This window comes from Excalfactoria chinensis, chromosome 16, assembly GCF_039878825.1.
Source record: "Excalfactoria chinensis isolate bCotChi1 chromosome 16, bCotChi1.hap2, whole genome shotgun sequence".
Taxonomy (NCBI): Eukaryota; Metazoa; Chordata; class Aves; order Galliformes; family Phasianidae; genus Excalfactoria; species Excalfactoria chinensis.
Window position 1 is genome coordinate 2017752 of NC_092840.1, and position 22286 is coordinate 2040037.

Consider the following 22286-nt stretch of genomic DNA (forward strand, 5'->3'; position numbering starts at 1 on the left):
ATGGAATGGAATGGAATGGAATGGAATGGAATGGAATGGAATGGAATAGAATAGAATAGAATAGAATAGAATAGAATAGAATAGAATAGAATAAGCAGGAACATTTTTTACTCGGACTTTTATGCCAATCAATGTATCTCTAGGACCTTATGCTTGTATTTTTCCCTTAAAAGCATCTTTCAGATCAGGTGATTCTGACAACTTCTAAACAATCAATGTGTATTCTAACACAGGGAGCATCGCATGATTTGGTGGTGTGAGTTAGAATGATGCAGATTAAGGATATATTTTTGGGACTCTTCCCAACCAAAGGTTTCCTTGTGCCCTGGGCTGGAGGAGAGCTCCCTCCCCACTCCTGCACTCACATATTTCTCCTCTCCTTTTCCACACCACCCTTCTATCAGCACCCAGGAGATGGCATCAGCACATAACAACATTCGTCCATCCTTTTCTTTTCCAGGCCTTTTCATATTTCTTTCTCCATACCAGGGGTTGTATCACTATATCAGCTTATCCTCTTCATTTCAATTAAGTGATTCATTTTAATACTCCAGGTTATTACACAGAATGTTTAGGTATGCTCAGTGTTCTTTTCCTCTTTATGCTAAGAAACTCCTTTCATTCCTGGATGTTACAAAAAACAAAGCAAGAGCTGAGGCAATTAAAGAACGTGACAGATGACCCACATATAGAAAAAAGAAATGTGGTTACTTTTGCCTAGGACTGGTGATCTCTTTCATCCTCATCTTTGACTTTTGGTTCTGCTGTGAGGTGCAGTACAACCTGCTCAGCAAAAACGGATGTCATTCTGTTTGTCAGGCTCTGACATCTCCCCCTCATCAGGGAGAAATGACAGCTGGCTGCGAGGAGCTTCGGAGGGATCCTTAGTGACTGAGGCAGAGGATGGCAGGTGAGACGCAGCATCAATAATGGCAAAGTGAGACACAGTAATTCACAAAGGTGTGTGCTGAGCTGGCTATTAGCACTCAGGAAAGAGATCGTGGAGCAGCTCTGAGGAGTCTTCTGCAAATGCCAGCTCTGTGTGTTCATTAACATCTCAAGAGTTTTGGGTGTCATTAAGATGAAGTGACAATGAGGATACCAACTATGCTTGTGCACATGTGACCCTGTGCCAGACAGGTGGGCACAGGTCTGAAATGATCCAGAGAAAGGCAAAAAGAATGGATCCGTATTGGTCTGCTGGGCACCACACAGCTCAGTCCTCCCCATTGTGATGGGGTTGAGAACTGGAAAAAGGCAAAACTCATGGGCTGAGATCAACACAGTTTAACAGGACAGAAAATGAAGGGATAATTATGATAATTATTAATAATAAAGCTATGTACAAAACCAGTGATGCGCAATGCAATTGTTCACTGATGGTGGGATCTGCCATTTCTGGATGAGACCCACCACATTCCAGAGCTCCTCACACCCTGCCATGCCTCATCCTCAGCCCACACACCTCCTGATCCACCGGAGACACAGTGGAAGATGCTGAGGTATCACTGTGCTCCAGCTCTCATGGGCCGCCCATCCTCCAGGGCAGTGTTGGTGCTGGTTCCTGCAAGGCGTTGCAGTGGAAAGTTTTCACTTCTCATTTTGCAACTGCTGTCTTTTAGGCTGCTAGAGAATATAACACCATTTACAATATAATATATTGTAATTGATTATACAATTTAAGAATCAAAATCGCGCCGCATTGTGCCAGAATTAAATGCTCTCATTGGCTGGCTGTAATTTCCCCCTCTAGAATTATCCATGAAGAATATATAAATGTTTGGTTTCTCATTCCTATTGGGACCATATTTCAAAATCTTTGAAAGTCTTTGCGGTGGAAAACAATTCCTCTCTTCGACACCATTCTGCTTAGCAGAGCTGTGTTAAACCCACACAGAGCAGAGCTTTGTCCTTGGGAGGGAAAAGGATCAGATATTGCTTGAAGCTCACCAGGGATTTAATTCTAGTTATTAATTTTATACAGAAGCCATCCGGATACTACAAAGAAAGGGCAGGAGTGTGAACTCCTCAATTAGATCATCAGCAGAAATGCATTAGCAATAGCATATGCTGCAAAGAGGGAAGTGGGTCTGATTTGTCTGGTGCTTGATTCCACCTGGTATTCCTTTCGCTCTTTGACACGAGGGAAAGAAAAGGCAAATAATGGTGATGCTGACCACCCATGCCTCTCTGTGTGCTGTGCATTGCCGTGTTAAAAGAAGGATGTTTCTTTGTTTCTCTCAGGTAATTTCGTTCCCTGCTGACAGTCAGGTTTGTAGCCTGCTCTGCGAATGTGTTCCCATGGGGGGTCACTCACTCCTGGGGTCCTCATGGGCTCCAGCTGCCTCCAGGTCCTCTTGGCCTCCTGCTGGCACCCACTGGATGGCACAAGCAGGTTAGGGTAGCAAGACAACACTGCCTTTACACAAATTGCTATTGGTCTTCTATGTAATTAAACAACAAGAGGAATCTTACAGGAGTATTGTGAAACAAATTAAATGCTGATTTCTCCTCCAATTCACACCTAACAATTCATTAGTTATTATTGGAACAAATGCAGTAAGCGCTGGGCTACACTCCTAAAGAATATGGATTCTGATGGCTTTGTTTGTTGTTTGTTTGGGGTTGGGTTTTTTTTTGCATGCTGTTCAACACAGAGAACACTGAGTAGGCATCATGGGGATGTGCCCATGGGTGCCCCTGATTTTGTACCTGTGCAAAGTGGTTGGGCAACCCGCTCCAGCCCTTGGATATCCAAACTGTGTCACCATCATGGCTCCATTTCCCCCATGCTGCCTGTCCCCTCCTCTCCTCCTCTTGCTAATAGCTTTAAATACAATTGTTTCTAATAACCTATGCTACAATGGGCCACTCCTATGCTTAAAGGCGGCCCAACATCAGCGCTCAAAGTCCAGCACCATGCATCACGGTGCACCTTGCAGTGGTGCAGTGGACATTGCCTATATGCACACCTAAAGATGCAGCTGCTAGAACTGCAAGATTTGCTTGTGGGTGTATGCAAGGTTTTCTTCTGCCTCGGGGCTCTCTATTTGGCAATCAAATAGCTGCTGTTGCACAGAGGCAACTCCTTAAACATAAAGAGTTAGAATGTGTAATCAATAATCCCTTGCCAGGGTGATGCCCTTGCATGAACAAAAGCCAATCCAGAGCATGTTTCCTCCTTCTTGCAACTTTTAATCTCCCATGTAAGTCACTTGGAACGTTTCTATGGTTACCTCCTAGAATATCAGTTTGCCAACATCGGGTCATTTCCATCACAGAATGGCGTTTCAGGCTGTCCTTTTAGCTGTGCTGGACTTTAGTACTGATTTTAGACTCCCAAAGAGCTGGAGGTGTAAAGTTAGAAGTGACTTCACCACCATTTCTGTAGCTCTTGCCGCAACTTTGATAGCAGTACAGGATGGAGGATCAGCAAAGGAAAGGCAAAATACCAAGGGTCTCATGTCCAGAAATTATGATGTTACATGGCAGCTCAGAAATGCACCCTTGAAATGGCAACAGCAAAACATGTATGGGAACTGCTGAATGGCCTGAAGCACTGATGGAGCACCTGGGGAAAGGACCCGGTCAGCCCTGGGAGCACAGGTGAAGGCAATTCAGCCACGTGATAGGAAGGGCTGGAGCCTGGCTGAACCTCTTAGACCTCATTGAAGGGCTGACTGCCACTGGGGAAGGATTCCTTCCTGGAGATCCCTCCTTGGTGAAGTTTTCTCCTGTGAACCTGGAACCTTCTGATACAGGTGAGCAATCTTCTTCCCTTCCTTTGTAGCACATTTTGTGTCAGTCTTTTTGTTTCTGCACCTTTGTTGTAATGCCTTTCCCATTGTATTGGTCTGTCCAATTGCTAGATGGGCTCACGATCATTTCATTAGCTTATCTCCCATTTCTGGCTCTGGAAATCTCTGGACACACTGTCAGGAAGGTGAGTACAAATACGACTTTTTCAGCATTGAGGGCATTAATGGCTCTCAGCAAAGTAGGTAAGACTGATTATTCATACCCAGGAACTGCATGTGTTCGTACACAAGAAGTATGCCACTTGAAAATGTGATAATGGATCAGATATCTCCTTTCTCATAACAAGGAGAAGTGGGAATTCTGATGCTGCCTGGGCCACTGTAATTCTGCATTCAGCAGCTAATCATAACAATACATTCTCTAAACCCAAACTCTCCTGACCTGAGTTTGAATGCATGGGGAGCACAGAAATACAGCCCTCTAAGTGCAGTTTCTGTTACCAAGTTGAATTAGAGCTATGCTGCAAGTATGAGAAAGAATGTGAAACCTTCTTGTCAGCTCGAAGCAGAACAATCACTTATTTTTCCTTTCAAACCAGGGAGGTCATGTTGCTGATAGTCACAAAAATAAGCTTTTTCGAGTCAGCAGCTTTGCCTGATCTGTTGGAAATGTCACCACTTGCTGGTAAATATTCCAGCAGCCAGAAGTCTTTGTTTCTAAACCCAATTATGGTGGCTGTCTGACAACAATGCATTTACTTATCACAGCATCCCAACCACCTGACCACTTAAAAGCAGCCATGTGAATAGTTAAGGGCGTCATAAATCTTCTAGGGCCCAAATAACAAACAAAATTATTCTTATTAAGCTCGATTTTTATGCTAGTACAAGGGCTCTCATTCGGACCCGAATGGAATGCCATTGTTCCACTGGTAAATTCAGAATGCAGAAAATAACAGGAATCCATATATTTTTTTCAATAAGGCCATAAAAATTATATACCTGTAGTTTTATGACATAGCAGGCATAGCAGTGAGGCTGGATGCTTCCTGATCTCAGTGCAAAACAAACTCAGAAGCAAATCTGAGACACTGATGGATTTCTGCATACGGTTAAGGAAAACTCTTTAAGCCATGGCAGTGAACTCAGGAACTTGGAGACTTGTAAAATACCTTCAGTATAAAGCAAATAGAGATTTAATGAGTGCCCAGAGGTCTCTCTGGGTGTAAAGCCAGCTAATCGTGCTGCTGAAGATGTGAATTCTTACTTTACCTGGGGATTTACCAGTGACCTAGGACTGCATTAGGAAACCCAAACAATTAACAAGAGGGAGCTGTGGGGAAGATCCCAGGTGGTTTGATGGGAAATGCAACCTGTGCTTAGCAAACATTGCAGTGCTGTGTCTAAAACATGGGATCTTTGGCTGCTGTCAGTAGGGAGAAAAGCCAACAAATCAGCATGCTGGTGAGGTGCTCAATGGGAGGGCAGTGAGTGAGAAGGCAAGTTTGGGTGCTTTGGTCTGGAAAGAGGGAGCACGATCCTCATGGGACCTGCTGACAGGACAAAGGGAAACGACTTCAAACTGAAAGAGGGGAGATTTAGACTGGGTATAATGAAAAAGGTTTTTTACAATGAGGGTAGTGAGGCATGGCATACGTTGCCCTGAGAGGTGGTGGATGCCCTGTCCTTAGAAACGCCCAAGGTCAGGGGATGGGGGCTCTGGTGGAGCTGTGGATATCCCTGCTCATTGCAAGGCAGAAGAACCAGATGGCCTTTTAGGGACCCTTCCAACTCAAACTATTCTATGAAGTTGTACTGTGTCCTACTATTTCACCCAGGAACAGGTCACTTTTTCTTAGAGACGATCCAAATGGTCTCTCCCTACCCAAGAGCTGCTGCAGTGCTCTCTTGCTTTTACTTCTATGGATTAACTTAGAGCAGGGCTAGATGGTGTGGTCTGTCCTTACAGTTCTCTCAAGTGTCCCAGGAGATGGGGGTTTGCAGAAGTGGGAAATGTTTGTTTGCAAGGAAAGGAAGCAGGAAATGTCCTCTTATCCTGCTGGTGTAGGCAAGCGATGCATGGGGCTGTGAAACCAACATGGCAAGCAAAAGGAGACTGAATATCCATTATCTAAATATGATAGCACCTGTGAATAGAATTGCACCAAATTCTGTTGTTTAGCTTGGATGTTAGGGAAAGGTTCTGCATCAAAGGGTGGTCAAGCACTGGCACAGCTCTCCAGAACAGTGGGCATAACATAGGATTTGGGTGGTGTTGTGTGGAGCCAGCAGTTGGGCTCGTGGGTCATCATGTGTCCCTACCAGCTTGGGATCCACTGTGATCCCCACAGGAGCATGACTTTATTCTAATGTGAACATTTGCCAACCAGCCTTTAAAAAAAAGAACGGATGCCTTCCAGCTGTATTTGTGCAGCCATGAGCCTCTGCCACATGGACCAGCATCATAAACACATTGCTTAATGAATCCTGAGATCGAGGCAATTCTCTGCTTTTGATACAACATTGTGAAAGTGTTTTCCTAATCTGTGAGACAGTGAGAATCCATCAGATAATACAGGGCAGGAAGGAGGGCATGGCCATGTCCATGGTCAGTGCAGGCAAAGAACAGAGGGAGACTGCTGAGTTGTGCCTTTGCCATGGAGGAAAGCACAGACAAAGGTCCACCCCAAGCATGTATACCAAACAGTGATTTGGGCACTTGGTTTCCACAGGGTTTTCTTTCTCATTAGTGCTTAATTCATTGTTTTGTGTTGCTAACACACATCTTAAATGTAAAACTGAGAGAAGAGAAAAGTCTTCTGCAGATCTATTTAATGAGATGCAAGCACAAATAGTAATACAATGTAATTCTTTAATATGTGAGAATTAAATCTGATGGAGAATTTATGCAATTGAATCACTTATTTATGTAGATGTTCAGAGCACCTATCTGTAACAGTGAGTAAATGAAAGAAACACAAGCAGGGATAATCCCAAAGGATAAAGCCAGCTCTAATCTCTCCGTCTCTTGCTGGAGTTGGGCTGTCAGGGAGATTTTTCAGTTCTCAAGTATGCTGGCTCACTTCGGTCTCTGTTTTGTGTGGGGAAAAACACTCTGTATTCCTGCTGAATCCCACCTATCAAAGCCCAATTGGTCTATCAGGAGGCTGCTGTGCTGGAGCATGGTACAAAGGGCACAACAAGAGCCTTCCTGCTCTGTGGGGCTTCAGGGATATCCCTGTCACAGTCAGGTCCTGCCTGAAGGCGCTGAAGCTTTGCTCTCTCAAAAGGCTGCACAAAGACCTGAAACATCCAGACTCGCTATAAATGGCTCTTTTAATTCAATTACTTAGCAAAATTGATTTAATTAAGAGCACAGCCTAGATGGGATTATTACAAGGCTGTAGAGTGTTGCAAATAGATTACAGTGGCACAGAGAAGGCTCGCTATGCTCCCAGGAATAAGAGGTAAGGCTCATGCCACAGGTTGTTGGTACCATCACAGGGCATGAACAGCCTCACCCCGTGTCTGCAGCAGCACTGGTGGTCTCTACTGCAACTCCACCCAAGCACTGTAACTTGGCCACAACATCTTAGTGAAGCCAGCAGTGGAGGTTAGCCAGTCTTGGTTGGAAATAACATCCATTATGGTGAGGTGGTGCTGAGATGGGACATAGTTCCCTTCTCTGCCCACTACCTTTGTGCCCAGCACATGAAGTGTCATCTTGCTAGGGCCGGGGCTGTTCTCTGCTGTCACATATCTCACGGGTACTGATTGTTCTCATCACTGCACACAGCATAGTGAAAGAAGAAACAAAGCCTTCTTGTGGGACCTTCCTCGTCCTTCCCTTTGCCATAAGCTAACAGGTTGGATCCCTGCAGCCTCTGAGCTAGAGCTCACCTGGCCATCAGGTCCTCCTCCTGTGTGCACGTGCAGTTTGCCCCTCCCCATCCCTACATTTTCTCAGGGTGAATGAGCTTAGAGCTTGGGGGGCCACACTCTGTGAACACCCCAAGCAGTTTCCTGCACTCCCCTGGATGGAGCCGTTATAAAACCCAACTCCTGATCTCTCATCCAGACAACGCAGGGCTGTTGTACTCTCTCACAAGCTCTGTTACTCTCAGCTCCTCCTTCTGGCTCTGATAAACCACTCCTTTCAACATCCTCTGTTTCCCATTAATCATGGTTTGCTAGAAATGTACATATTTATTGCTTTTTATCTTGTTTAATCTATTGGGTCTTGCAGTCCCTATTCATTTTTGCTGCTTCCCTCCTAACTCCCACCCATTTATCTTCTCTGTTATTGCAACTGCTTGAGTACAATTTGATTATCTCCTGGCAGCACTCATGCCGGCCCCGAGCTCTGTGATGGGACTTCATTCTGCAGAACAGTTGGTCTCACAAAGTCATCATTGCCTGAGTTACAGAGGACCTGGTGTTCTCACTTCTCTGCTTAGTGGGGAAATGGGGTTAATGGTTAGTAGTCATCTGTCTTTGGAAGCCTATAAGGTAACCAGGCATCTCATTCCACATCTCATTCCTGCTCCCTGTGCTGAGCAGGGTTTGATATCTCTGACAGTAACCTCCAGCAAATCGATGAGCTCTGGAAAAGACCTCCCTGCTGTGGGGATGCCCAAGGCCAGCTAGGGCTCATTTCCTCCAAGCTGCTCTTTCTTTGTGCCTATTCATGAAAGACAGAGCAATTGAGAGTGGGAACTTGGCTCTTTTGGGGGGAAAAAAAACCTAGTAATGAGGCACCTGGGTCTCAGGGAAAATTGTGGGCTTCTTTCTAGGCTGCAGATGGCCATCCACAGTGAGATGGATCAGAAATGCATTTGCTTTTAAGTTATGCCATTCTGATGCCATCGGTTCAGCTGTGGTGCCTTTTAGATCTGGCTTTGTGGCACAGAGAAAGGAAGTCACTGTGGCAGATGAACACCCTTATGTGACCACAGCACACAGCATGATTTTATTTTGTTTTTCTATGAGCATTTGCCTTTCCATGTGACTTGTTCGGGGTCTTTGGATACTTTCTGAACTCCACCAAGGTCCTAAAAGACACAAAGAACCTTGTGCAATGCGGATTGAAATCATGTAATATGTCTGGGGCAAAAGAGATGCAACCAAGAACACTTGCTTGGAGGGAGTACAACTGCTCATTGCCCCATGGGTGAGATGGGAGAAAAGCTGCTGGCAGCATTGATGGCTTTGATGCACATCCATTGCAGTGGGGTGGTGGATGTGCAATGGATATTTGTTGGTTAGTGCTAGGGCCATGAGTTGGACTGCTGCTGGGAAGCAGCTCAAGGCTGAATCCAATTCAGTTCTGCAGAACTGGGGAGACAGTGAGGGAAGTGAGTATCATGCATCCTCCTGAATGGGCCTTAGGTATTCACAAACCTCTTAACTCATGGAGCTCTGAAAAGCAGCCACTACTGGTACGACTGCTGGCTGCTGGCCAACAGCTTCCAGCAAGCACGTCTTGCTGGTAGTCATAGATGAAGAAAAATCATGTGTTCAGTTGGAGTTGAGGAGCGGGAGGGCCATATAAATGCTCTGTCAGAAATTGGATGGGCATGAAGCTCCAAAATGAGATCTCTAATTATGGGAACCCTCTTAGAGACATCAGTGTGATGGATGGCAGATTCCGTACTGCACATGACTGTAAATCCTGCCATAATCTTCTCTTTCCATGCCCAGAGGAAACATCACTCTAACAAATCCTGACTCATGACTGTCTTTAGCTCTGTGCTTCCAGGTCCCCCTGCTCTGCTTCAGCTTCTCAGAATGCCTCCCTGCTGCATGCCCAGGTGCTCCCTTCCTTTGACCAAGTGTGTCTTTTGGGGATGGTGCACTGCAGCACTCTGTGGATCCTCTCCATTCTTTGGATCAGAAAGCAGGGCACTGTGTAAGAACGTGAGTTTTTCTTTCATGTTGGTGGCTGTGCAAAGGCCACCATATTGCTTTTCTGACAGGACAGATCCAATTTAGCAAGAAAAATACAGCAGGGCAATGATTTGCTTGTATTTGAATGCTTTGTGCTCACGCTGGGTCCTCGATATAGGGTCACTGCCAAGGAGCAGCCATCTGGGTAGGGAGAAGCACCAAGGGCATGCGGTGATCCTGACTCACTGTGACAGAGCTGAACTATTGGGATTAGATACAGGGGTTGGAGTCATTGGGCCAGGAGTAATTTTTAGCATATTCTTGTACCTCAGAATCTATCTGAGCCAACGGGGGCATTTAAACCCTTGCCTATGTTGTCAGGACTATCAACATAAGGAGTAATCCTCATCCCGTATGACCTATGGCTGAATGCCAGGCAGTTATATTTGTTTTCACTGTGGCCACTCTGTCCTTCCCTGGGTTTCAGTGCCTGTTATTCCACTGGGCTATGGGTTGGTCTCAGGACAGCAGCACACAGGTAACAGGGAGACCTCTCAGCTCAGGTGGGAGCTGGCAGCTCCTGGAAGACTCCAAGAGATGATCACCACCCTGCAATGGAGGGATGATGCTCCATGTTCCTGCATAGCTGAGTGCTGGTAGGACACGGGAAGGGATGATTAATGGGTATAATAAAAATGTTAATCTGTAGAAATGAAACCTTCCTAATTAAGAAATGTCTTCTGAGACTTTTGCTCCTCCTTTCCAAAGCTGCTGTGTGTGCACGGAGCATCTCCATCCACTCTGGTGTGATTAACAGAAAGGCCAACGGTGCCAATCATGTGCCATTCATCCACATTCAACAAAGGGGATTATTCCCAGCTCCATCTCCTTGGCAGAAAGGGATGAGAGTGCTCCTGCACCACTGACTCCTTTCTCCTGGTAACAGTATCAGCTATGCTGGAGAAAAGCAGGATTTAAGCTAATGAAAGGATTAGAATAATCTCTGCGCAACCCAGTGCTCTATGGCTGCTCAGATCTGTAACACAGCTGTCTGTCTGTCTGTGCCAGGCAGCAATCTCCTGGCTGGATGGAAGAGGATTGTAATGGCAGTCCAGTGGCTCTCCTCTGTTTTTGGGAGACATCAAATGAAAACAACAAATGGAGTTTTTTCTTCGTGTGCTAAAAGAGTTCGAACTCTCAAATTACTCCAGGAAACCCTTCCTGAATTCTTTGGCTTGATGCTTACTGATATATGGGCTCTGGATCTGGGCTATGCGTCATACTCACTGTCACATAGGACTGGGAGTTGATAAATCGGAGGGTGAGGGAGGGGTGGAAGGGATATTTATGGCAATGTGGGGGAAAAGGCTCTGTTGGATCTGAGCAGAAGGGAAGAATCTGCTTGCTGTTGCTATTTCTTCTTGAGCCCTGCACCTCCCTTATGGCTTGGAGGTCAGAAGTGTAGATGTAGGAGCATCTCTCAGACCATCTCATTGTTTTTAGGATACATTTCTTTTGGTGCCTTTCTTCTTTTTTTTTCTTTCTTTCTCCCAAATATGTGTGTATGTTTCCCACCAAAACCCTCCGAATTCCAAAATTAAAGACCAGAATTGCAAAATAAAGTAGTCTGGAGTCCAATATATAACATCACCACAACCAACCGTGCAACTATAGCTAACAACCAACCAACAAAAAGCCCTGCTTTGTGTGGGAAAGTGGACAAGTTTAATGAGGAGTGAGAAGTGGGATTAGATACAGGGATCAGAACGCAGCACAGCTCGGAGGCGCCTTTCTGAGTAGCTTTTATTCCCAGCAGAAATTATTGCCAAATTTTCTGGAAGGATGTGTTTTCTGATCCGTGATTATTTTGCATTTGCAAAGCTGGTCTTAGGCTCCATTTCCTATCAGAAGAAATCACTTCTGACAAACAATGAGGCAGCCCCATTAATTAGTTGTCTCTAATTCTCCTAAGATTGTTGCTGTAATTAACGTCTAACTTTCTGAAGTATGCTTAAACTGGAATTGTTCCATGTTTAATAGCTAAAATGTCCCATTAGATAAAGTTAATGCAGCCGTCATGGAATGGCAAATAGGGGCTGTGAGGCCTTTCTTTAAGGTACGCATAAATAATCTTAATAGAAAACATGCAGACTGAGATGCGGGCAGAATAATGTCAATATCATTAGAAATAGCCTTTCACAGGCTTTAGTGAACAGCAGTCGTTGGGCTTAATGGCTCATTACAAAGACTCTTTTCTTGGACTGCTATGGCATCTTTTAACCAGCTATGGTTTGGGCGTTAGGTTGCAACGTCTAAGTGTCCCTGTTAATATCCCAGGGATATGACTCAGACTGTGTATTTGCTGTTTGGATTTTCAGGAACTTGAAGGCAGAGACCAAAATCTTCCTGCAGACAGAATCCTCTCTACCATGAAGATCACAGAATGTTGGAAGGGACCTTCTAGAGACCATCAAGTCCAACCACCCTGCAAAGCAGGCTCCCTACAGCAGGCTGTGCAGGTAGGCATCCAGATCAAAGCGTTAGAGTAAAAAATGAAGATCTTTCAAGGAAGAAAAATGAATTAATTGTGTTTTTCTTTCTTTGAAATTGTTCCTTTTCAAATGGTGATCTGAAGCTTAGGAGTATATCTCAGGTACATCCGTTGTACCGTTCACTCGCTCTTGAGAAGGTTTGGCTTTTAGTCCATCTGTTTTTCTTTCTTCCCTGATTGCAAGACTGTCATTCCCTTGTTCAAAACACCTTTGGGAATTATGCTGGAATGGAAGCAAAGTGATTGCACCACATGCTTTCAGCACGATGCCCCAGCAAGTTTGGGTATCTGCCTGCAGAGAGGGACAACCTGGCCTGTTCTTCCTCCTCCAGTTGGTCCCTACTGTCTCGAACCGATGTGATCCTTTGAAGATCGCATCAACCAGAGATACACTGACCATTCTGAACTTCTTATGTAAAGATTTTCCAACTTCTAGTTATTTTTTGCCATGGTTTTCTGGTCTCCTTCCAATGGGTCAACAGCCTTTGTGAGCCTGGGACTTAGGAGTAGATTTATGCACCAGTGGCAGCATCATTGTTCTGATGCCAGAGAAAATACTTAATGTTCCCTCTCTTTGATCTCTATCTTGCTCTTTGTTGAACTGTGTTTGGTTTCCACCATCCCTCTGGTGCCCTCGGGTCACTCTCCTCCAACACAGACTGACACTGAGCCATCTTGGTTCTGGCTGTGTCATTCTCACTTTGCTTTTAGCGCATTTAAAATGTTGGTTAAGTCTTGTAACCAAGCAGCCAGGTTTTATAATGAATTTACTCATCAGTCCTCATTCACTATCTCACTGGATGCAACCATTGTCAACATTACTTAATTCTAATTTCTGTCCTTTGTTATTTCATGCTGAGAATAATTGTGGTGGAACGTATTAGAAACACCTCCGTTAAATGGCACATCTCTGTGTGAATTATTGATAAAAGAACTCCCCAGAGCTGTAGGGACATCATTAATTCCGCTTGGTGATAGTCTTCAGATGAAAATGTTGGGCAGTGCTGTCAAATACCGCAGCACAGGCTGAAGCATAGGAGTGTGAGTCAGCTCACCACATTTTTCATTCTTCAGTGCAGATAATTTGTGGGTGAAATGCTCTCTCTGACTTTTCTTATGGCCAAAGGGAAGGAATTGATGCTTTGTAGGGGCCACCAATGGGCAGGATGTGCTTTCCTCTGGATGTTCCTGTTTCTTCCATTGGTTATAAGCAAACCCTCATTTTCATACTGACATTCCTTCTTTTGACTTTCTGATCTGACAGTCAGCCCAGCTTTGATTTTCTTCCAGTATTTAGAATGATGTTGTGTTGGTCTTCTGCCCCTGCAGTGAGTCTGTGGGGTCTCATGAGAGCTGCTGTGTCTCAATGAAGGTCTTTTCTTGAATGATTTTCCCCATTACTTCTCCAGCACGAGAGTTGTTGACATCTTGCCATGAAGGTGTTGAGAGACTTCTTGAAGTGATAGCGAACATTCTTTTTGTGTTACCATCTGCCTTTTTACTGTTTAATCACAATAAACACAGCGAAGCCATCCCCCTAAGCTGGCTCACAGGTGTATTTTTTTTTTAATATATTTTTCAAAACACCTCCCCCACTTTTATTAAGCATAAAACAATGAGCTGTAAAACCCCAGAAATAGGCCCAGAGCTTTTATGCTGTAAGTGCAAAGACTGGCGGGCAGCCCTTGGGATTCTCTTGGACATAATCATTGTTTTGGGGGTTTCCTCTTTCAGAAAGCTTGGAGGCACACAGCTTTTGATGGGTCTCACTGGGCAGCTTCCCAGGCATGGAGAAAGGGGCACTTGGCCGAACATGAATCAGCAATACTCGTGGCACTTAGGATAGCAGGTACGTGCACAGAGATTATGCATGAGTTCACTTTCTCAGTACGGTGCAGAGTGCTGTTAAAGGTTATAGCTGGCAGAAATATCCCAAGATGCATATTTAACATCCCTTCATTATTTTGAAAGCTGTGTTCATGTAGGAGCTGGAAGTTTCATAAGATGCATTTAAATTTTTGATATTCAATTTATTTTAAATCTCTTGTCTGACGCCTGTAATCTGATTTAGCAAGATACATAAACCAATTTGGAATAGTGAGTGTGACCTCCTTCCCATCCTGCCTGCACCCTGTGCTGCAAAGCAGGTTGAGCATGGGCGTTTTGTTTGCATGTGTGCAAAGAAGATAAATCAGCAGCAGAGGGAATGGTTTTGCTGAGTCCCTATTCTCAATGCTGCACTGTTTCTGCTAATAGAGATTCCTCCATCTATTGAAATTCAAGCCAGAAGTGTGTTTGCTTTTTCCATGTTCCTGTTGAATAATTGTTCTGCAGAAAACCCAGGAGGGGGGGATAGGGGTTGAGCAGAAAAGAGTCCCCTGGGGGACTCATCAGCCTGCTCTGTGGGACTCTGGGACAGAAGAGCTCTGAGGATAGGGCTCAGGTTGTAGCTGACCATCCCATGGAGGTGGAGACAACATGAACGTCCAACCTTAGTCGCAGTGCCCAGCAGCAGCCCTACAGCTCTGCGTGGGGAGTGTCCCACCTGCAGCCTTTGGGCTCAATGTGTTGGGATTTTGGGGTCCAGACCTCACCGCATCATTCTGCTGGGACAGCAGCAATGTGTACTTCTATAGTCCCAGGGTTGGTGAGCATTTGCTTTATAGCTAATGCTATTCTGTAAGTCAGAATAAGTCAGAATTGTTATTTCAAGCTTGTCTCTGCAAATGAGAATAATTATTTTAAGTAACTTCTATGGGGTTTAATAATCAGTTTTAAACTAATACATACCCAATAAGCTGTAACAACATAATTGCTTAAAGTTTTTTGTGCCTTCCTGTGAGATCATTGCCAGGAATCCTTAATTTGTTTTTGATCATTTTGGATCTGCTCCGCTGCTTCCAGCACAATGAGCTGATGGGAAGCACCTTGGAAAGCAGGATGAGATGAGTGATGGGAAATACTGGTGACAGTCGAAGTCCAACAGGGCACAGTCTGAGGCTCCTGACCAACCTGCTTGAGCAAGGAGGTTGAATCAAATGATAGAATCATAGAATCATATGAACATTATGGTTGGAGAAAACCTCTAAGATCAACCAAGACCAACCCCAGTCCCATCCCCACCGTGCCCAACTGACCTCATCCCTCTATTCCACATCTCTATGAGCCTGGAACACCTCCAGGGACAGTGACCCCACCACCCCCCTGGGCTGCCTGTGTTTCCTGATATCCAACCTGAACAGGATCATGAAGTCATTAAGGAGAATCACAGAATCACTAAGGAAATAGTCTATACAGGTCCCTCCAGCCTGACATACGCTGTAATTTTGTGCGGTGAGCCTTCCTCTTTTTATTTTCTTGAAACTGTTCCTTTACTTTGTACTGAAAGATATGGGGAGCTAACAACCTGACAGCAGATGAGTTTTCTTCCTTCTCCTGGCATGCTGATGATATTAATTAATTATTAAGGCAACAGTATGCTGTGTTGGTTGCTTCTTAGTGAGCAGGGAAATAGTTTCCTCCTCCAGTATGCCACAGCTGTCGGTATCTGTTGCATTAATCAACTTGTTGCCTATGTCATACAATAGCAATAGCTTTCCCTACCTCTCATTATAATGTATCGTTATAGTACAAGGTGGCTTATCAGTATTTTCACCTCTTTCTTTCCTCTCTGCTTCAGGTCTTTGCACATTTATATGCAGTTAGGCCAGGGTAGGAGCATCCCTCTAACAGCCCCTGCCAAGATCAGCATCTGCAAATTCTGCAAAAGTGAATAAAATCAACCATTGAGTTGGACCGGTCACTGGTACCATGGAAAAGGCTCCCCAGTGGGGCAGGGAAATATATCTGCAAATGCTAGATGTTTGGTCTTTGCCACCAAACATAAGCTATAGCAGTTGCCGGCAAGTCCAAATGCCGTAACATCAGCTGGGCTATCACAAAAATAACATTAGCAGAAGCTGTTTAGGGCACAATCAGACAAACCTCAACCTGAGATCAGTCATGGCCCAGCTCTCCCCAGTTCTTCCCATAGCAGCTGCAGGGGAAGAGCAGTGCAACCAGGTCTGGGCAAATAGCTGCTGTGGGCAGTGCCCCACAAATATCACAGATGGCACTTGCTATGTGGATCAAAGCAGGCACAGCACTGGAATCAGTGCCCTTCTGTGTTTTTGAAAGTCAGACTAGGAAAGTTGGAGCTCTTGGTGCTGCCGCGTGAGGGATGGAGCAGCAGGGAGTCACAGCTGTGGTTCTCAAAGTAGTTTGTGCTCTTTAGGAAGCACTCCTCAGCTGCAGAAGGACTTACACATTAAGTCTCCTTGTCTAACATCTGAAAGACATATGGTGGTAGCACAGACATGACATGGCTCAATTTCTAAAGAAACCATTGCCAGGAAAGAACTGGTTAATAAAGTAAGGGAAGACTGGCCCTGCTTGTGGATGCTAATGGCGATGGAGGGTGGTGTCTTTCTGGAACGCTAATACAGTCATTCTGAGGACTGGGAAACTACCAGCATGTGTTTGGATTCGTCCTTGTATGATACAAAGGTTACCTCAATAGCAACATGGGATCCTCCATGCTTGTTGGCAATCCTGCAGGTGCATCCGCTGCCTGGTAAGTCCTCCTAGACACTGGGACAGGTTAAATATACATGGAATTTAACCCTGAGCTCTGCTTGTTTGTTTTATGGCTTTGAAGGCATTAGAGGCCACGTTTCCTAATCCTCCTTGGTAATTAATATAGTAAGAGCTAGCTGAAAAGAAACCAGCTGGAATTGTGGATTGCAGCGGCAGAGATGGGTCTAGGCAGCTCAGCAAGGCTGCAGGATACCTTGGGGAGCAGGTGGCAAAGGGAATGCAAAAGCAGTGGGTGAGAGTTTTGGAGAAAAAAGGTTTGGCAGATAACATCACACCAGAGTTTACTGAGAAATATTTCCTCAATTACGTTACTCAGCTTTTCATTAGCTTAATTTCTGTTGCTTTTTCTTCATTTTTATGTTGTTCTGAGTAATAAAAACGTTTGATTTGATGAAGTTCTCAAGTTCTAAAACCCCAAGATCTCCAAAGTTCTGATTTAGTTTCTTTAATTAACCCCCCTCATCCTACACCCAAAAAGCCTTTTGACAGGAGGTGTTCTTTCAGCCACTCATGGTCTCAGATGTAGGCACCAGGAGGCTGGGATGGGTTCAGGGAGGCAGAAGGAGGTTGCTGAAGGGGGGGAGGCTGTGGACATCAACACCATGGGGTACTGGGGGCACTGAGATGGCCACTCTGCACTGGTTCCTGTTGGACATGAGGTGCAGGGTTGGGGCTTTGTGTGGATGCTCGTGGCACCGAGTGACATGGGTCAGTGGGCATGGTGAGGATGGGCTGATGGTTGGACTTGGTGATCTTACATGTTTTTCCAACCTTAATGATTCTATGTTGCAAAGAGCTGTGGCACACAGCACTGACTGTGGGAGCCAAAACCACTATAAGTAGGGTAATATACGTGGCATTCTTAGCATGCGTTTGTTTTGTGGTAATACCTTTCCTTTAATGTTTAAATTCACATGTATAGCGCACAGGGCTCCGTGAAAGTCAGCCAGATATTAATTAACCCACAAATGTCCATGAAACAAATCACACTTGCAGACATCAAATTAATTTCAGATCTATTGGGATAATTCTAATGAACTGCATGAGGTCTACAGCCCTGTATCTGGCATGGCAGAAGGAACATTAATATTCTCTTTGTAAAAGATAGCAGGAACTGGAGGCTCAGAAGGATTACACTGTGCAGGCTGTCAGCATGGAGACACTGAGCTCAGCTTCACCACGACAAGCAGCCACCAGCACAGCTGTAACAAAGAAGTAAGATGGTACTGTCAGTGTTTCAATATTTTCATTCCTCTTCTGTTACCTGCTCTTCTCTATGCTTGGGTCCAATTAAAAAGATATATTTACATGCATGTATGTTAATGTTGCTTTTGTATTCTTTGCCGTATCCTCTTGGCACTTCAAATTGTACATAACGTCTTGGAAAGTGTGTGGGTTTGGATTGGAATGGACAGAAGAAAGTAGAGATTCCCTGCCCCACAATAGCAGCCATGGGTTGTGTGGATCTCAGTGGAAAAGGCAGTTAGAAGGGTTTGGTCCTGCACAAGATCTGCTGCTCAAGGGTGAAAATCCATGGAGGATGTTGGGCACTTCAGTGTGATGTGGAAATAGCCTCATCAGCACATGTGGATCACTTCCATCCCTCTTTGGGGACTGGACTGGTGGTGATCACTGGGAGGAACAGAGAGAAGCTCTGTGGCACTGAGTGACATGGTTAGTGGGAATGGTGGTGATGGGCTGATGGTTGGACTGGATGGTCTTAGTGGTCTTTTCCACCTTTAGTGATTCTATGAACCGTTCATATATTTCTGACTGTACAGACCTGGGTCTGTGTTCAGTGCTGGCTCCTGCCTGCTTCATTCCTGCTCCTTCCTTGCTGCCTCTCCTCAATGACATCAAATGATTGGGAAAGACCTCTTCTGGTGTCTAGAATGCCTGTGAATTCAAAGAGGCACAAGATCTCCTGCCAATTACCTGCTATCCTTTGTATTATTTAAATTATTCCTAAAATTATAATGTCCTTGGGGAAGAAAAGGAACTCTGTTCCACTAAGTAACGTCTTATTAATCAGATTCTATATGGCACTGAATGAATGACTGAAGTCAAGTCCGTCAGTTAGAGAGGATCGTGAATGTCAGATTAGCTCAGATTAGCTCAGTAATTATTGAAAGACTCAGTAATACAGTTCTTGAAAGGAGACGTGGAAAATGACTTTCCTTCCTTTTAATCAGAGGTTTGTGCTCTGAGAAGGCTTTTAGAAAGTGATTCCTTGAGAAGGTCTGGCTTCCCCTCCATAGGAGAACATGGTGTATGGGTTATATGCAAGCCTGTAACAGGGTTGGGGGGATCAAGGGATAAATCCATGCTTGGGACATGGTTAGTGGGCATGATGGGGATGGGCTGATGATTGGACTGGATGGTCTTCAAGGTCTTTTCCAACTTTAATGATTCTATGGTTCTATTCTAGGGCTCACTTTCCCCTTGAGCACTCGGCTCCCTACTATTCACCCCACCATGGGCATCTAATGGCTGGTTGTCTCCTCCTCCATCAGCACAGACAGGCAGGTGCCACAACGCTGTCCCCTATAATGAGGAGCTGCCATTTCCAGGTGTCTGCAATGGGCACAAGGCAGTCAGGATTCAAAGCCATGGCCTGAACACGGATCTGTGCAGAGATGATCCCCCACCACGGCTGGCTCTGCAGTCATTAGAAAAAGGCAATCCCAGCCCCGACAGCATCAGCAGCAAACATCAGCCTCTTCTCTTCATGCAGGAGAATCCGAGTGATCAGAAAAGCGGGTGTGAACAGGTCTTTATTCTTCTAATTAATTCTCAGCGAGCCGTATTGAAATTGTGCCTCAGTGTGTTTATCGTTAAGACAATTATTTTAGGCTGACCTACTTTTCTCTGTCTCTTCAATAACATGGGCCACATCGTTAGTTCTGTACGCAGGCAGCAGAGAAGGGAAGCTAATTGGTAGCAAGCTCTTTAAGAACTAAAGCAGCCTAATCGTTTGCCTCCTCACGTTCTTCTATTACAGCTGAGGAACTGCAGAAGATGTTCGCTGATTAGTCTGCTGAATTATGAATTAGGCTTCTGGTCCCAGTGCAGCTGTTTTCTCCATGTCATTCCTAGCACTTTATTTCCCCATCTGCTTATAAAACCAGGAGCTTGATCCTGCAATAAACACTTCAAATGCTTTTTCTTTTCTTTTTTTTTTTTTTCTGAGGCTAATTAATTGTGTTGCATTTCTCGAACGCATATATATACCCTGGCATGCATGAAACTAACAGTGCTAATTTCTCTCTGCCCAGACAACCTCTCCTACAGATGAGCTGGAAAAGAAAGAGGGCTACATCAAACGAGCTTTATATTTGTGTTTCTCACCTGTTTGATAGCTTCGGTGCACAATGCAGAAAGGGTGTCAGCAGAGCAGTTGCATTTACAAACCGAGTTTACCGCTCCCAAAGCTACCTGGATTGATCTGTCCTTGCAAGAGCCAAAACAGAGAAGTGACATTAGCAACTGGCTCACACCTCGTGTTCTGCCCTAATCTCCAGTTGCTGCCTTGCCAGCTGGTCCCCATGAGCTGGGAGGAGCGATGCTTGGCAGCCGGTGCAGAGTTAATGGGGTGCGCTGGGGTCTGGCTCCATGATGAGTGAGGCTGCATAAAAGTAACAGCTAAACAAGAGACTAGTTCAAATTAATGAGCCCTTTAAAGTATACAAGCCACTATGCTTTGCTGTAATTACACAACAAATTGTATTTTATTGCCTGTAGTGATCTCACCCTGCATTAGCTTCACATGTGTGCTTGGAGTGCTATGGAAGGATTCTGGATGTTGCACCCTGAGGAAGCTGGACCGATCCATGCTGCTTTGATTTGGATGCCAACAGTGTCTTGCATATGCAAGAAAATGAATTGGCTTCCCAAACTCACCTGCAGCTCACAGGAATCCTTGGAAACCTCTAGGTTAATCAGTTCCTAGATGGCAACATGGGAACTGGGATGACTTACTCAGAACAGAGGTGTCAAAAGACAGCTGAAATCAGCTCTGCCTCTTCTTCTTGACCCCCTTCACACAAGGCTGTTTTAGCTTGTCCGCATTACCTTTCTACCTCCCTTCCTTTGCTTTTTTTTTCACCACTGGGACAGCTGAGTATTGGAAGAGGTTGCCTGGGGAGGTTATAAAGTCTTCACCCTTGCAATTTTTAGGACAAGGCTGGATGAAACCTTAAGTAACCTCATCTCATCTCATAGCTTTTGAGCAAGCATTTGGCCTAGAAGCCTCCTGAGCTCCCTTTGGTGACCCAACTCAGCAGCTGAAACCATAACCCAAATTTCACTGACATTTGTGAGAGTGCATTTGAGAGCATTTGCTAACCAATGAATGCCCTGTCCTGACCTAGATAGCCCTTGGTTTAGAGGAAGCCCTTCAGTATCTGGTGACTTCCCCAATGGCCGTGCCCTCCAACCACAGCCCTGGTGCAAAGTAGAGCATCTCAACTGTGTGAGCGACTTCCCTCCAGTCCCACCACTGGCTGCCAGATGTCCCTGGGGTCTTTGCTATAACCAGTAAGAACCAGTGATGAAATGATTAGCCTTCTTCAGCATCTACATTGCTCATGATGGAACCTGTCAGCATCTTCATTACCAGTTGGCCAGATGTAGTGACCTTCGGTTTACACAATGTTATGCTGCTGTGCATTTATTTCCTATTTTTGTTGCTGAATTCTGGTGGTTGTTTTTTGTTGTGTTTTGTTTGTTGGTCTTGGTTGGCTTTTTTTAGCATTTAATCATTCAGGGCTGTTCTCCTTGGAGGTCAGGAGCCTTCTTTTAATGTATGTTTTTTAATGATCTGGATGTAACTCCATCAATCAACAGAGCTCAAGGATGAAGGCAAAGTCCTGGCTGGCATCAGTCTTAGCTACATTTCTGTTCTTTAGCTAAGGCAGCAAAACCTCAGATTTATGGTTTTAGATTTGTAAATATTTCTTCTAAACCCAATAAATGAAACTAGCCCCCCGTGTATCCTCAGTGCTCAAGACTGAATGAGTCCAATCAGCTTGTGAAGAGCTGCTCCCTGCAGAATAATTTCAGTGTTTGGGTCAGTCCATTGTGAAAATCATTTATGGCTGTACCTTAGCATTGATAGTTTCTTGTTCAGAGCAAGAAGCTCCATAGGTGACTTGGTTTCTTGCCAGAACTTCTTTGTTGATAAACTCCTGTGCTCTCTTTCATCATCCTGTTTCTTCAGTGTTTTTCAGGGGAAGACAAAGAATAAATGCAGTTTATAAAGAAGATGAATACTTACTTTGCTCCCTTTTGTTATTGCTTGTTTGCTGTCTTCTCAAGCTGGCTTTGTCTTGTGGTATTTTTTTGTATTCTGGATGCATCTGTACCTATCCAGCACAGTGTATGAATGATAACAACACTCCGTGTTAGCAGTGGGTCATGGCATTAACAATAAATGATAGCATCTGCATGGAATTCAT

The 22286-nt window shown here is 44.8% G+C and overlaps 1 long non-coding RNA gene across 2 annotated transcripts; it reads left to right on the forward strand.

Annotated features, from left to right (window-relative positions):
• Nucleotides 1-3670: 3670 nt before the first annotated feature.
• On the forward strand, nucleotides 3671-20587 carry LOC140259754 (uncharacterized). 2 transcript variants are annotated; one of them, XR_011905440.1, is made up of 5 exons: nucleotides 3671-3761; nucleotides 13930-14044; nucleotides 17935-18053; nucleotides 19259-19600; nucleotides 20106-20587. It is a non-coding gene; the product is annotated as an uncharacterized lncRNA (long non-coding RNA). The 2 variants fall into 2 exon arrangements; XR_011905439.1 differs by lacking the exon at nucleotides 3671-3761 and adding an exon at nucleotides 12041-12163.
• Nucleotides 20588-22286: the final 1699 nt, after the last annotated feature.